We start from the raw sequence: 14,227 nt of genomic DNA, 5'->3' as shown, positions 1-14,227 counted from the left end.
CAAAGCGGATGTGAATACAGGGAAAGAAATATTGAACACACAAGGCATTCATTTCAAAACACAAGAAAGGCATTCAATGACATTAAGCATGTGATGAACTGATGATAGAAAAAAAAAAAGCTGTACACAATTGCTCTTATACACACCCATTAGTATGCAAAAGTCTGACCTCAAAACAGAAAACAAAATTATGTAAATATGACCACATTATAGACACACACTCATGGTATCACTTAAGGTCAGATGCAGTGAAAAAAAAATGACAGAACCAATGTAACATGTCCTTTTCAAAAGTATGTCTTGCATTAGGCCTACGTTGGTCATACTGCTTTTGAATGTTTCAAACAATAAGGCTTTGAAAGTCACTGGTAATAACTCAGCATGTTGGCATGTGAATGTTTAGAAGTTTGAGTCGCAAATGTGGAGGACCCTGAGTTAAAGTCTTAAATAATTTTTCACTGGCTACAACATGGGGCATGGAATGGCAGTAACTACAGTGCATTTCTGAATGAAAAGAGTGTGATTGGGATTTGACCAGACCTGCACATGTTGGTGACACATTATTATTTTATTTATTTATTAATTATTATTTACAAGAACACGTGTCACTAAAAAAAACCACAAAAAAAAAACGGATGAAAATTAGTGACCACAAATTTTTTTGCCTGTGGTAGAGCTGATCATCTGTGGTGCCAAGGTAACAAAATACGAAATGAAGCCATAAATAAGATACAAAAAAAATAAAAATCTAATGAGATTATGATTGAACTGCACTTTAGATTAACATGGAGAAACCCCAAGTCTAGATGTTAAAGTGTAAAGAAATGAAGTGAAAAAGCTGTGTACTCAGACTGCATTGTCTCTGCAGGCCTCAGTTTGAGAATTACTGTTGACAGCGAGACATGCGCTTGTGTTCTTGTCAGTGTAGAAATTTTATGATTAGATATAGACAAGTAATAGCATGTTTAGGAGCAGAGGGTGATCACTCAATACGGAAACAGATCCTTTTTTGGAACTAAATCACACGCACACACACACACACACACACACACACACACACACACTTGTTTGTTCTCCCATTTAATTCAGGAAACATAAATTATTTCACATTCAAAATCCTCAACCCCTGAATCTAAAACAGTTGCCCAAAATTAAACCCTTCACACTTTTACTAAGCCTGTACTCTAAAAAGGAGCCTTGTTCAATAGGTTGCCTAACTTATAAACTGCTCTAGGTTTAACCCTTTATTGCAAAATTCCAGCCAAAGTAAATACCCTCCAACAGACACCACCATTTTAATACCTGCCCTGTATTATAACACACAAATACGCGTGAGTGTGCTTGAATACATTACATTAACAAATATTTGAGGCTTCTCTTTTACCTGCAAGATGTAACTGTTCTTGGTGTTTTAATGGCAGTTGGAATCTGTAATGTGGAATTAATGTCTTCTTCTTCTTTTCTTTCCCTTGCCTCTAACTGTATTCTGATGCCTTTGGCCTTTATTGAGGTTACTGTTAGACAATGCAAACATGTATGTTCCCTCTCCGCCTTCCTTTGCCAATCCAGACATGTAAATCCACCTGCCTAAGGGGTAAAGTGAGGTGAATGCTGGCAACAAAGGAGCAGGCCAGGGGAAGCAGGCTTCAGTTGCCCAGACTGCCACTCACAACAGTGATTCCATTTTAGCCGTGACACAGTGGGTGAGCAGCAGCCAGTGCCTACCTGCAGTGAATTCTAATCAGCCCAGGGGTCTGTCTCCCTCCCTCCCTCCCTCCCTCCTGTACCCTGTCTTGGACTAAAGGGGCTGATGATCCTTCAAAATTAATTAGATCTTTGTAGGAGGCGGCCATTTTCTTTCACTTCACCAAGGCTCCACCAAAAACCAAAATTTTACATGATACCAAATTCAGTTGTGTATTTACCCCCGCCTTCTCACATTGATCTCAGTCTCTACCTACCTGTTTCCTGTTTCATCACATTTATACTCCCTCGCCGTCTCCCCCGTCCATCTGTCTGTCTCTCTGTCTGTGCCCCCCCCTCCTCTCCCTCCCTATAAACCTTCCCCAACACCCTCCGCCCCTTTTCCGACTGCCTCCATGCTCCCAGCTCTGTGTCTGCCTCTGTGGAGTTTGCTGTCAATAAATCCCCAGAGGTCAGTTTGTCTGCTGGAAATCAGACACAATGCTTCAGACTGCCAATGCAATGCATGCTCTGCTGCTGCTGCCGCCACAACAAAGACTGAGGAGGGGCAGAGGGTGTGGGAGTGGAGGGGGGGGCACACACTCACACACACACACACATGCAAAAATTAAGACAGAGAGATGGAGGTTGTAACTTCAACCAGCCAGACTCCAGGTTAATCAGCTGCCTGCATAAGGTGACTATAGCTCATGAAAGACGCTGCATCGCATTGGACATTAGTTAATCAGGGGGGAGATAGGGTGAGGTGGGGTGGGGGTAAAATGGTGAGGATGGGGGATGGGTTTGAGAACAGACATAAGAAGCATGCTTATGAAAGGAGCAGTACCATCCATGTGAATAATATACATCTTAAATATGCAAATACTGCTTACAGCACACACTTGGAACATATATTCAACACCCTAGGTACATTTAAATTTGGAGATAAAAAGACCACAGGGCATTTAGAAAAACCTCCTTTCCATGTGTGTGCACATACAGCATTGTGATGAATCTGGTGCACATTTGCACGTATCAAGAGTGTTTTGTGTTACACCTAATTAATAGTAATTTATGTTTGAATTTGTTTGAAGCCACTACTGCTTAACAGCCACTGTCCAACATTGTAATTATTAATTTCAATCATCCATTTAGCCCAAGTACATTAGCATATGAACTACTGGAAATCGCGCTTTAATGGTATGGTTTGAATATGGGCTCTAATGTAATTTAGAAGACAATGTGAATGTGTTGCGAGCACGCTGGGAAATTTTAATCAAGATACGAGGTGTTGATTGGAGGAGTGACAACTGGAGGTGTTTATGATAACAACACCTTACGTTCATTTCACTCCAGTGACAAAATTTTTTTACAGCTACAACTCGACGCAATCAATCAAACTTTCTGGCAAAAAGAAATTAAACAACATTCATTAAATCACATCGCGTTTTCTTTAAGGAAACGGAATACACCTACATCTAATTATGTTGTTGCATGATTACGTTTGTTATTTTGATTGCTGTGTCTCATATTGCATTAGTCTATAGTGCTTAGCAGCAATTAACCAGTTAAGTAAATAATGCACACAGATCACACAGCAACAGCAACAGCAGCAGCAGCAGCAGCAGCAGCAGCAGCAGAAAATGCTTCATCGTCTCATAATTTAATTGATTTGCCTTTATAGCAGTCACTGAACATCATCATCAAGCACGCGTAGGCTGATGACAAGTTGAGCCAAGTTTTTCACACTTTTGTTTTCTTTTTCCTTTGACTTCATTTTCTCCCTTGACTGAAAATGTGTGTGTGTGTGTGTGTGTGTGCGCGTGTGTGGTGCAGTTTCAACACCACACCACCAATGTAATGCTTCTAAAATGAGCCCAAATGTCTGCTGATACACTGTGACGCGTTTGAATTACATTTGGAGCAAAGTGTTGTCAGAACAATCACCACATGAAATGTCTTCCTGAACTTTGAACTGGGTCTTCATTCATCAACTAAACAGGCGTAGCAGGACCATTCTTACCTCACAGCTTTCAAGCGCCACACCGGGGACAACATATAAACAGTATAAAACTGCTTTTTTTTTTTTTTTTTTTAATAAATTCACAATAACACTATTGTCTGCACATATTCATTTCCATATAAAGCTATTGAAATGTAACAAGATGTGCATCTTTAATGTTAATTCTACAAGCAAATAAATGACAATGGACACTACAGTACCACTGCTCAAGTACAGTACTCATTTTCCTTTTTTCCTTTTCAGATGGAGTGATATGCTACTCCAAACAAACATTCATTCATAAATGAGTGAATCAGAAAAGCTTCAAACTGTATTGGATCAAAAAGAGCATTGAGGACAGCCACTGTTGGCTTGAGGCCCTTAAAAGACAGTATCCCACTTTGGATGGATGGTTTCAAGAATATCTTAGAGCTGGCAAATGCCTGTGCTTTTGTTAATGAGCATTTGACCAAAAAGAACCATCTGACTACTCATATGATCGTCTCCAAAACACCTCTAACCCCCGAAGCAGATAATGCTAAATTCAAGAGTTATCATTTAGGCACAAGTGTCGACAGCAACTGCCTCTCTACAGCTACTACACGTGTCAAGGACATTTCGCCTCTCCAAAAAAGGACCTCACAGGCCATTAAGAGATCTTCATGTACCTACACAGATGCTCATGGGATTTCTCTGTCTGTAGCGTGTGTGTAAGGATAAAAGAGGGCTTAATCAGTTCTCTTTGGTGGGAAATACCAAACATGTATACCTAGCGTTTGTTTGCCTCTATGCCTGGATGATATATAAGTAAACAAGACAAGCAGTAGTACCTTTACATTTTGGAGAGAAAACCAAGAGTCTCCAGACTTTCTCTTCTTCACAGATAAACCAGAACAAAGATGCTTTGTTCCGAGTGACGAGAAGATAGTGTGGGACCTTGGCTAATGAGAATGCAGTTCTTAGAGAACAGCAAAACCCCTATTGGGTTACAGTAAGTGTATACAATATTTGTTACTAGAGAGACCGCAGAGAATGAAGACACACATGCAGTGTCTTAAGGGAGTTCAGGGTAACAGAACAAAAGGTGCTCACATGAGCAATATACAGTATAAGACTGACTGACTAATATGATTATAATAGGATTATAGTAAACATGTTCTCACACACACACACAGTAAGTAGTCAAGTGTCTTAAAAAGTGTATCATACATGTACAAATATTTGATACTTGAAAATATAATAAGGAATTAGTTGGAATATGTTTGCTCTTATTTTCAAAGAAGCACAATAAACCTTATCATCTAGGAGTGTTACTTCAGGACACTCCGGTGTTGCCACCAACGGTGCATTTCCTCCATTTGCACCCTATGTGAACAAGACTGTGAGCAGCCTCAGGAGTTCTGTACCATGTGTCTCTCCAGCAGCTGCACGCAGGTGCATGAGCCAGAGTCGAGGTGGTCGGTCCAGCAGCACAGATCTGAACTTTCACAGACGCACAATGGTGCTTAAAGCAGTGCAGCGCGGCCCTGAACTTTTTATGTTCACTGCAGGGTTTGTGCTTATTGGTCAGAATTCTAGCCTCGCTCCCAAAACCTGGCAGGCTCAGTCCTTTTCTTTAAAAGTATTTCAAAGTTCTCTAACACACTTCAGGCAGATGGTATAGAAGCAATACAAAATGGTGAAAAGGGAGTTGGAATGATGCAACTTATTTCTTCTTCCTGTTCCAACAATACATACTAAGACAAAACTATTATTAACACATTATTAAAAAAAAAATATGTGTGTGTGTGTGTGTGTACATGTACATGTATATATATGTATATATACATATATATATATATATATATATATATATATATATATATATATATATATATATATATATACACATTCTGAGCTTATTTTAAACATAGCCGTTTTTAATATATTTATAGATGGGCAAGCTGTTGTGGGGCAAATACAGATTATATATTTGATTTATGACCAATCTAAAAGTGTAACGCTGACACGCTGAAACACAGTCAACCAGCTGAGTGACCTATACACACTTTCACCAAGTGCTGGCACCTCTGGTCCAGTGGTCTGCATGTGAGCTGAGCAACCGGAGCTAGATATAATGACTTAAACATACCACAGTACTATACTCCAGCAGTCCGAAATTAGCACACATGTAAGGTTTTCTGTGAATCCTAATGGGGAGGAGGAGGAGGAGGTGCAATCTAACCACAGTGGGAAACCTTATCCATACAATGATGTGTTGCGAGACAAACCTGCTAAAGAAGCCAGCTGCATTTCACTATCTTAGCATTGTGTCGATGACATTCTAGTAAAGAGACACTCAAAAAGAAGACGAGATATGATCTAGAAATTTGAGCTGATTAAAATGTTTCCAATATACCAAGCTGTGCAATAAACGTGCTGATAAATCCAATGGAAACAAGGTTTCAATAAGCACAATAAGGTCAGTAATCTATAGCAAGTATCAGCTAACATGGGCCATTTGTAAAAGACAGAGTCATTTTACAAAACTACTAACTACATCCAAACAATACAGTGACACACACACACACACACACACACACACACACACACGCACACACAATATGAAGAAAATTAAAAATGTTCTACTTCACCAGTGACGGCTGTGAAAACCGATTAAAAGAGAAAAATACCAAAGTTAAGATAATTTATGTTAAATCAAAGTGATAACACGTAACACTGCATACAAGCTCCATGTGAGCCCATTTATCAACACTGAATTAGTCAGAGGAGTCATCCTGTGCAAGTGTAATTCTTGCATCAGAAACTTTAAAACCCTCTGTCAAATTTTAACCAATATTTATTTTTAAAACTACATTCATTGGTAGTTTCAGTTTTATTTAAAGCTTTTATTTTGTGCTTCACTGTGTGTAAATTCATTTTGCTGGCATGTTTTCTTATTATGTAAAACCTATTTTTTTAATACCTACCACACTCAGGGATGCCTGCAGGGAAAAGCTAAGCTGAGTGTGTGACTTGGTGTGGTTATACTAGTTCTACGGCATATTATAAGTTGTGTCAACATACCCACATATTATCACTGATCACATATTATTCAATTGCTATTGAACATGCGATTTGTGTGGACACGTTAATTGGGGCCCAACCATTACTCCTCCAAGTTTGTTGTTTAAGGCTCTACTTGATTTTTTGAATGTTACGTGGCACACTACATTTGTAATTATACTGCTTTTATTTTTGCTACTATGCTGTTTCTATTATTACAATTATACGGTTAGTTTGGGACTCAACTGGTCACGCAGTAAAAAGCTGTGGGTCACAAAAGCAAGTTTGTGAGTGTGTTTTCATTACACTACCTAGCACAAGTTTGTTGCTATGCAATGTGTCCATACCTGCAATACAAGCAATTTGAATTTAACTGTCACTAGGTCTTTTTGCAGTGGTAAATGCTGATTACTCACATCACAACACACAACAGAGATAACATGACCACCCACTGGCTCCGCCTGTGTAAATCATGTGGCCTTTGGCCTAGGTAATGTGCAAGAACTGTTGGCCAGTGTTTGGACGTTATCTCAGATTATTATCTCTGATGGTAACAATCTATAGCTCATAAGCCCAAGAGTGTAACCTAAGCTCATCAGCTGTTTCTGGTAACATCACTATAAAAATCATGCCACATGGTCACGAGTATTTCTGGCAGTTACTGTCATAAATGCATTACTTTCAGGTTATTTGTACTGGCATGGTTAAGACCAGGATGTATGTTTTTTTTCTGGAGGGTTTATGCTGAGGAAATGTTATAATATACAGGAGTTTGATGATTGAATTAGTATCTTTCCCTGTTTTTGTGTGTGATCCAGTGCTATAGTGACCTGCCCTGGGTGTTGCCCCACGTTCCTCTAAATGCATGTTGGGATATGCTAGGCTGACCCTGAACAGGGGTAAGTACGAAAACATATTCATGAATGCATGACTTCTGAGACACTTGCCAGCAGCAAAGCCTGCTACAGTCGAAAGGCCAAGAAATACATTTTTGTCTAAACGCATTCATATCACTTAACTTATTCAAAGAACTTCTGAAAAGAAACAGGAAATCGCTGTTAGTGTACATTTCAGTTGCCACAAGGTCTTTCATTGGAAGATCTCACGGAAGAAAAAGACACTGTGCCGCCATTGCCACAACTGACAGCTATTACACTGGTGTACTAACCACCGAAACATCTCGTGGAGCCACATGGACTGCATCTGTGTTTAAAATGTAATGCTGGGGATATAAACTAAAGCTGGTGTTAACAGAATGATTACAGTGTCTTCCTCTTTATCACACCTTAATGTTAAACCCATTGTAAAACAAGCTCGGCAACTTTGATAAAACTGCAGATTTGCTCCGTCCTTTGTTTGTTGTTGAACTAGTTGCACGGTGGCGTTTCCTTTGTCATGTGGACAAACTATTAGTCATAGATCAACTGTCCATACACAATAAACATTTAAAGCAGTGGCAGTTTGGCAAAAGACTAATGGTTTCTGCTTTATTGGAGGAGTCCATTTTGCAATCTGTCCTCATCATGGTCAATTACAGAGCAACTAAGACCAAGAGTATTGGAGAAAAAAAAGGTTTTTCAACAAAAAACAGACATATGTTTAAATACTACGATACAACTATGGGGTAAGAGTTGCGTGTGTGAAACTGGATCTCAACCCATGTGATCACAATCATATTTGTATGTGTAAATGAATCTGTAAATGCACTTCAGATTTACAAATGCATACAGTTGTGTATTCAGAGTTGGTGTGTGCACAACCAAATCTGCAAAAGAAATGAGAAGCCTTTCCCAGATCTAACTACTTTGGTGAGTTTCCTAGGCCTTTGCAGATGTGGCTTTGTCCATATCAACAAAGTGAGGAATGGCAAAGGAAGCGGCCATTTACATCTTACTTGTGCTTAAAAAAAAAAAAGAAAAAAAAAAAAAGACAAAGCTTAAACTTTCAGAAGGTCGCTGCAAAAAGGATCCACAAATCTCTGTATGTGCTTGCAAATTATTTTATACCTTTACATATTTGTTAGCACACACACACAGATTAAGTTACACACGCACATACTGTACAAAAAAACAAAAAAAACAAAAAAAGAAAACAGGCCCCATACGAAAATGTTTTTCAGTCTTGCAGTTGTACTGACTTGCTCAAGACAGAGAGTTTTAGATGCTGTGGTAATAAAACCTTTGTTTTTATAAACCTGCAACACAAATAACTATGGTGTGGCCATTTTACAGTACATACCGATGAACCTTCAAAGAGGCTGTGCGTGATCTTAACATTCTGGCTGCTGTGAGTGTTTACTGGCATGAGGATTATTAAGGCTTCGTGAAGCAAAGATAAGAGCAGCGAGTTCACAGCACTTATTCTCCGTAAAAAAAATATTTAAAAAGTTACTCTCTTTTCTTTTCTTTTAACTATTCTTCCTTCGTACATTTTCTCCAACTCTCTTTAGACACTTTTCCCCCTTCAACGAGGCAGTGATCTCACCATGACTTGTAGAAAACCATATGGGTAGCAGGGTGAACTGAGGACACACATGCACCTTGGCAAACATACAACCTCGCTATTAGAATCCAGGATACATTTTTCACATCAGTTGAATGCCTGGGCCTGTGTGTGTGTGCATAAAGACAGAATACAAATGCATGTTTCTGTCAAGAGAAAAGTCTGCTGTTCACTGTGAAAAACTAATCACCAACTATTCATACCAATTAGAATTTTTGGTGCAAAAATCTTAACAACTTTTGTTGTTTTCGTCAAATAACTTCTGGTTGAGATTTGAACTGATATTTGGGTCTTAGAGCGCGAAGAGCTGAACGTTTTAAAAGCAGCTCTGCAGATATTAAGAAGCATGAATCGATAGTCTGTTAGCAATTTTAGCAAAGGTAATGGAAACACACGGTCACACAAACACATGGTTTGGCCTGTGTTTGTACTGTATGTGGTGTATATGTATCAAATAACAATGGATTTAAATAACTATAAAAACAACAACTGCCTGCTGCAAATAATGGATTTCACCTTACGTGACATTGTGAGAGTAATAAAAAAGATTTTTAAAATTTTATAATTAAAGACTCCATTAATTATTTTCACACATTTGCAAGGGGTTATTTTGAAAAAGGCACTACAGTTTAATCATGGGGCAAAGGTGTATGTAACTGTGTGATGTGGGTGGATGTATTTACCAATAGGTCCAAATTATATCAACTGTTAACTTAATACGACTTGATAAACTTTTATAACCCAAGTTTTATAACCAAAAACTTCCCGGACAACAGAACGCCACATTCACAAATTGTATTATGAAAGCCTGCTATACTTGCCGGGAGGGGAGATTACAAAACAAAAGTTTAAACCTGAAAAAAATACTCTCCACATATTTTTGTCAGCTTTCCACACGATGAAGGTCAGTCGGTTTGAGTGAATTTTTGTTTCATTTTTCATTTTCTATTCTTTGCTTAAAGGGGAAGGTTTTTTTTAATTGACAAACTGGACTCTTATTCAGCCTTCATTAAAGTCTTCAAATGAATCATAAATCAGTGGATAGTTGCAAAATAAAAAAACTGAACTTTTTATATTTACCCGGCAGTTAACTCATCAATAAATGAGATGCACTTTTTCTCCCGTTAAACAAAGTGTGTTATTTTACATCAAATAACCATAACTCATTCTAACAGCATTTGTGTTGCAGAATGTGGCTAAAGGGGAAATTTTCCCTTTAAAGTCAAATTTAATTTCGTGTATCTTTCCCAGAAATGAAAAATAACGATATACCATGAAGACAAGGATGTTAGGCGTGAAAAAGGTGCTTTGTGGATCGAGGGATCCAAGCCAGTTTAGCCAGGAGGCAGCTAGCCTGCCAAACATTTCGAGTTTTGAAAATGAAAAACTGCATATGCAATCCACCAAGGTAGGGTTGGCCACTGGCCCCTTCTTTCTTGCTATTTTACTATGATCTACATAAACAAAGAATATAGATAAGTGTTGTACATTTAGTGTCAAATAATTTGAGACTTCTGTGAATATTTAAAGGATAGAATGATCCAGGCCAGTTTAGCCAGGAGGCAGTTAGCCTGCCAACAATTTCTAGTTATAAAAGAGAAAAACTACACGTGTAATCCACCAAGGTAGAGTTGGCTACTCGCCGCTTAGTTTTTGATATTTTATTAAGATCTACATACACAAAGAATATAAATATGTATTATATGTTTAATGTCAAATAATCTGAGACTTCTCTGAATATTTAAAGGCATGAGAGTCTTATTTAAGTTTGCCATGGTAACTGGAGACTGAAAGCCATATTAAATCTGCAGTAGCAATAAAACAGCAGTCTTTGCAATAAACACCAGGTGAGAAACTTCATGTATTCCTCTTAAATACAACCAAATCTTTAAGTGTCAAGTCTATTAAAGGCACGCCGTTCTGTAGAAGACTTAACATAAGACCAAACATTAAGGTGCAGTGGCACCTGAAAACATTCTCAGTTGGCAATCACTTAAGGAAATATTCCACAAACGAGTATCGTATAAGAACAAAAAAAAGGCGGAAAAAAACAACAACACAACACTGTGTGGGACAAAAAAGGCCAAGCAGTTAACAAGCACTGTGACATTCTGGATGCATTCCACAAAGTAGCTCGTTATATTGATGGATCTCTACTGCATTCCCAAAATGGCTGCCAAATATGTTCAACTGGGGTAGACAAAGTGCCAAGGTGGACTCAAGTGCATGTTTTAAAAAGTATTTTGACATAGAGCAAAACAATTAAGTAACAATATCATTTTGCTTTGTACATTATAGCTTTAAGCAAGAATCATTGTTATTTGATTATTATATTACTCTTTAGATTGCCACCAACTTTACACTTTATGTGACTTTACATTTTATTTATATACTGTATGTACATGTGAAAGTGAACAGCACTCATCATCCATGGATCTGCTCTTGATCATGTCTCCCACCAACACTACACTGAAACACAACAGCCTTCTGTAATCTTGAGGAAATCCTGGTAACAGGCTGGTGGAGATGGTTGGATGGTGTTGGAATAACAAAAATTACACACACGCAAAGAAAAAAAAAGAAAAAAATCACACTGCGGAGGCATTTGGGAGGGTCTCTATCTACTGTATTTGGGCATTTGCTTTTACTGTGCTTAAAATTTTTTGGATTGCTGACCTGCCATCTGTGTGCATGTACAGTACATGATGATTGTTTTTTTTTTCTTCTCTTACAAAAAAACAGCCTTATATACAGTACATCAGTGCAGCATTTTCTTTTTTTTTTTTTACTTGGTGAAAAGACTAAAAGACTAAATCCGCTCAACAACAATCACAATCTGAATACTGTGGACACAATATGTCAATTTGCGGGTCAATAACAAAATGCTGAACATGAAGCGAGGGTGGGGAAGCTGCAGAGGACGAGTGAAAGATGGTGAAGCCAAAAGGAAAATTGGGATTGATTGCTGGGTGTGGTATTAACGAAACACCTCTCCTGCCTTGCCTTCATCTGTGAGTCTACAGTTTATCTGCTGGGTCTCCTTCATATCATAATGAGTTTCAGACATGGTCTTAAATATTCATTAGTCATGGGGGGGTTAGCCATGACACAGAAAGCGGGAAATGGATAGGGCTCAAACACTGAATATTAATGTACATGTGGAATATATATAAATATAAATACTAATCAGTAACTCTGGACTGCAAACACTTTTAGTGCTCATAATGGCTGTTTCTCTTTCAGTAGCTATACTGTACACCTCTGTGCTGATAGGAGAGTTTGAGAGTGCACTTACACACAAGTACACTCCAATTCATCACACAATGAAAATGTCCACACACAAAAATACAGGTGTTGGCTTTGCTTTCATTCCACTCTACACTTTCTACACTTTTTTTTTTTTACCTTGCTATCCCTCATGCAGTCTGTCAATCAACAGGCCTACACATGCTACAATTTAGAGATTTATACTAATTATTATATAGTTACTGTATGTGCAGTTGGAAATTTCACACTTGATATTTCAAAACGGGGCTGCAGAACTCATCTGATCTTCAAGTGCGTTCATTCAGAAAACAAATGATCCAGTGCAGCCATCAGTAAGTTACATAACCAAGCCTATATGCAGTTGCATTGCAGCCCACTTACGGTGTAGGTATATATTATGAATGGAGGCGAGGGAAGGAAATGATCGCAACAAAAGTGGGCAAAAAAGGTGGGGTGAACGCACCATTAAGTGGTGAAAAACACAAACACAACAGACAGGTGGACATCCACAAAACCGTGTGCGCGCTGGAAGCGCCAGCGCCGGTGCGCTCTCTCGTGCAGCTGTGCTCACCTGCATGTGTCAAACCCGGGACACGGCTCTCGTGCTTTTTTAGGCCACATGCGGCTTCAGCTTCTTGAGTGATCGCACCATAACCAACCCCTGGCATTGACGCAAATGTGACTATATCTTCTTGCGCACAACTTCTGTTTTCTATGTCATATTAATCAAATGCACACGGTGTTGTGGTTGTTGTAGAAACTATGAGTGGCGCTTTTAATGGACACAAGAACATGCTGCACTCTCTTTATCTGACAAAGCCAAGCGCTTTGGGACAACATCTGGTTGCCACACACACACACACACAAATACAGACGCACACACGCGCGCACACACATACACACACACACGCTGTCTCTGCCCCTTTCTCAGTTAAACACACGCGCACGGAGAGATGGAGCGCCAAAGACATGTTGCTCCGGCTAAACTCCCCCATGGCCCTTTAAGTGAATTTTGAGGAGTCACTGCTCCATTTATTTTTATTGCGCCAACACTGAGCATATACTTTACTCATATTTGAACTTTATTCAGACTGAGGCACCTCTACGTTGCGACCTAATAAGGGACATAAAAAAAAAATCACGAGTGGCCCATGAATATTTTGCAACAAAATGTCTCAAAGGACGCGCAGGAAGCGTCTAATGCAACTTTAATTACAACACAACATGGCCCCGTGCTTATCTAGGCCACCCTTTATGTCGTAAACATTTTCCTCATATTGTAAAAAAAAAAAAAAAAAAAAAAAAAAAAAAAAAATCTGATTTGCGACATTTAAAGTGACCATTCATTTTTTTGGGGGAGAAACATGGCACCAAAATCCAGACCCAGAGTCCCAGTGGAGCTCGATCTGATTTTGTCTCAGAAACTGAACCTGAGCAGTATTTTTTTACCCTCAGACACAATAGCCATCCATGCAGCCTCCCCTCCGCCTGCCCCACACATCTTAATGTAACCCCATCCCATAAATGCCACACCGTATTGATATTAATTCATAAAAAATGGGCCAGACATCTGTCTGAGCGGAGCCTGGAACAGCCGCTGCTCTGCCACACATTTCACACCATCTTTACACCAAGTTCAACGCACCGAAATGTTTTGAAATAGATAGTGAAAGTAGTGGATAAGAGCAATAAGGAAACGCGTTTCCCCCTTGATTCAAATAGCTGTGA

The 14,227-nt window shown here is 38.9% G+C and overlaps 1 protein-coding gene across 1 annotated transcript in view; it reads right to left on the bottom strand.

Annotated features, from left to right (window-relative positions):
• zbtb20 (zinc finger and BTB domain containing 20) overlaps window positions 1-14,227 on the bottom strand; it is a 28,513-nt gene that overhangs the window by 13,334 nt on the left and 952 nt on the right. The window lies entirely within an intron of this gene.

Source organism: Solea solea, chromosome 4 (assembly GCF_958295425.1).
Source record: "Solea solea chromosome 4, fSolSol10.1, whole genome shotgun sequence".
NCBI lineage: Eukaryota > Metazoa > Chordata > Actinopteri > Pleuronectiformes > Soleidae > Solea > Solea solea.
The sequence above is the reverse complement of the archived record's forward strand: the minus strand, read 5'-3'. Positions and strand labels throughout refer to the sequence as shown.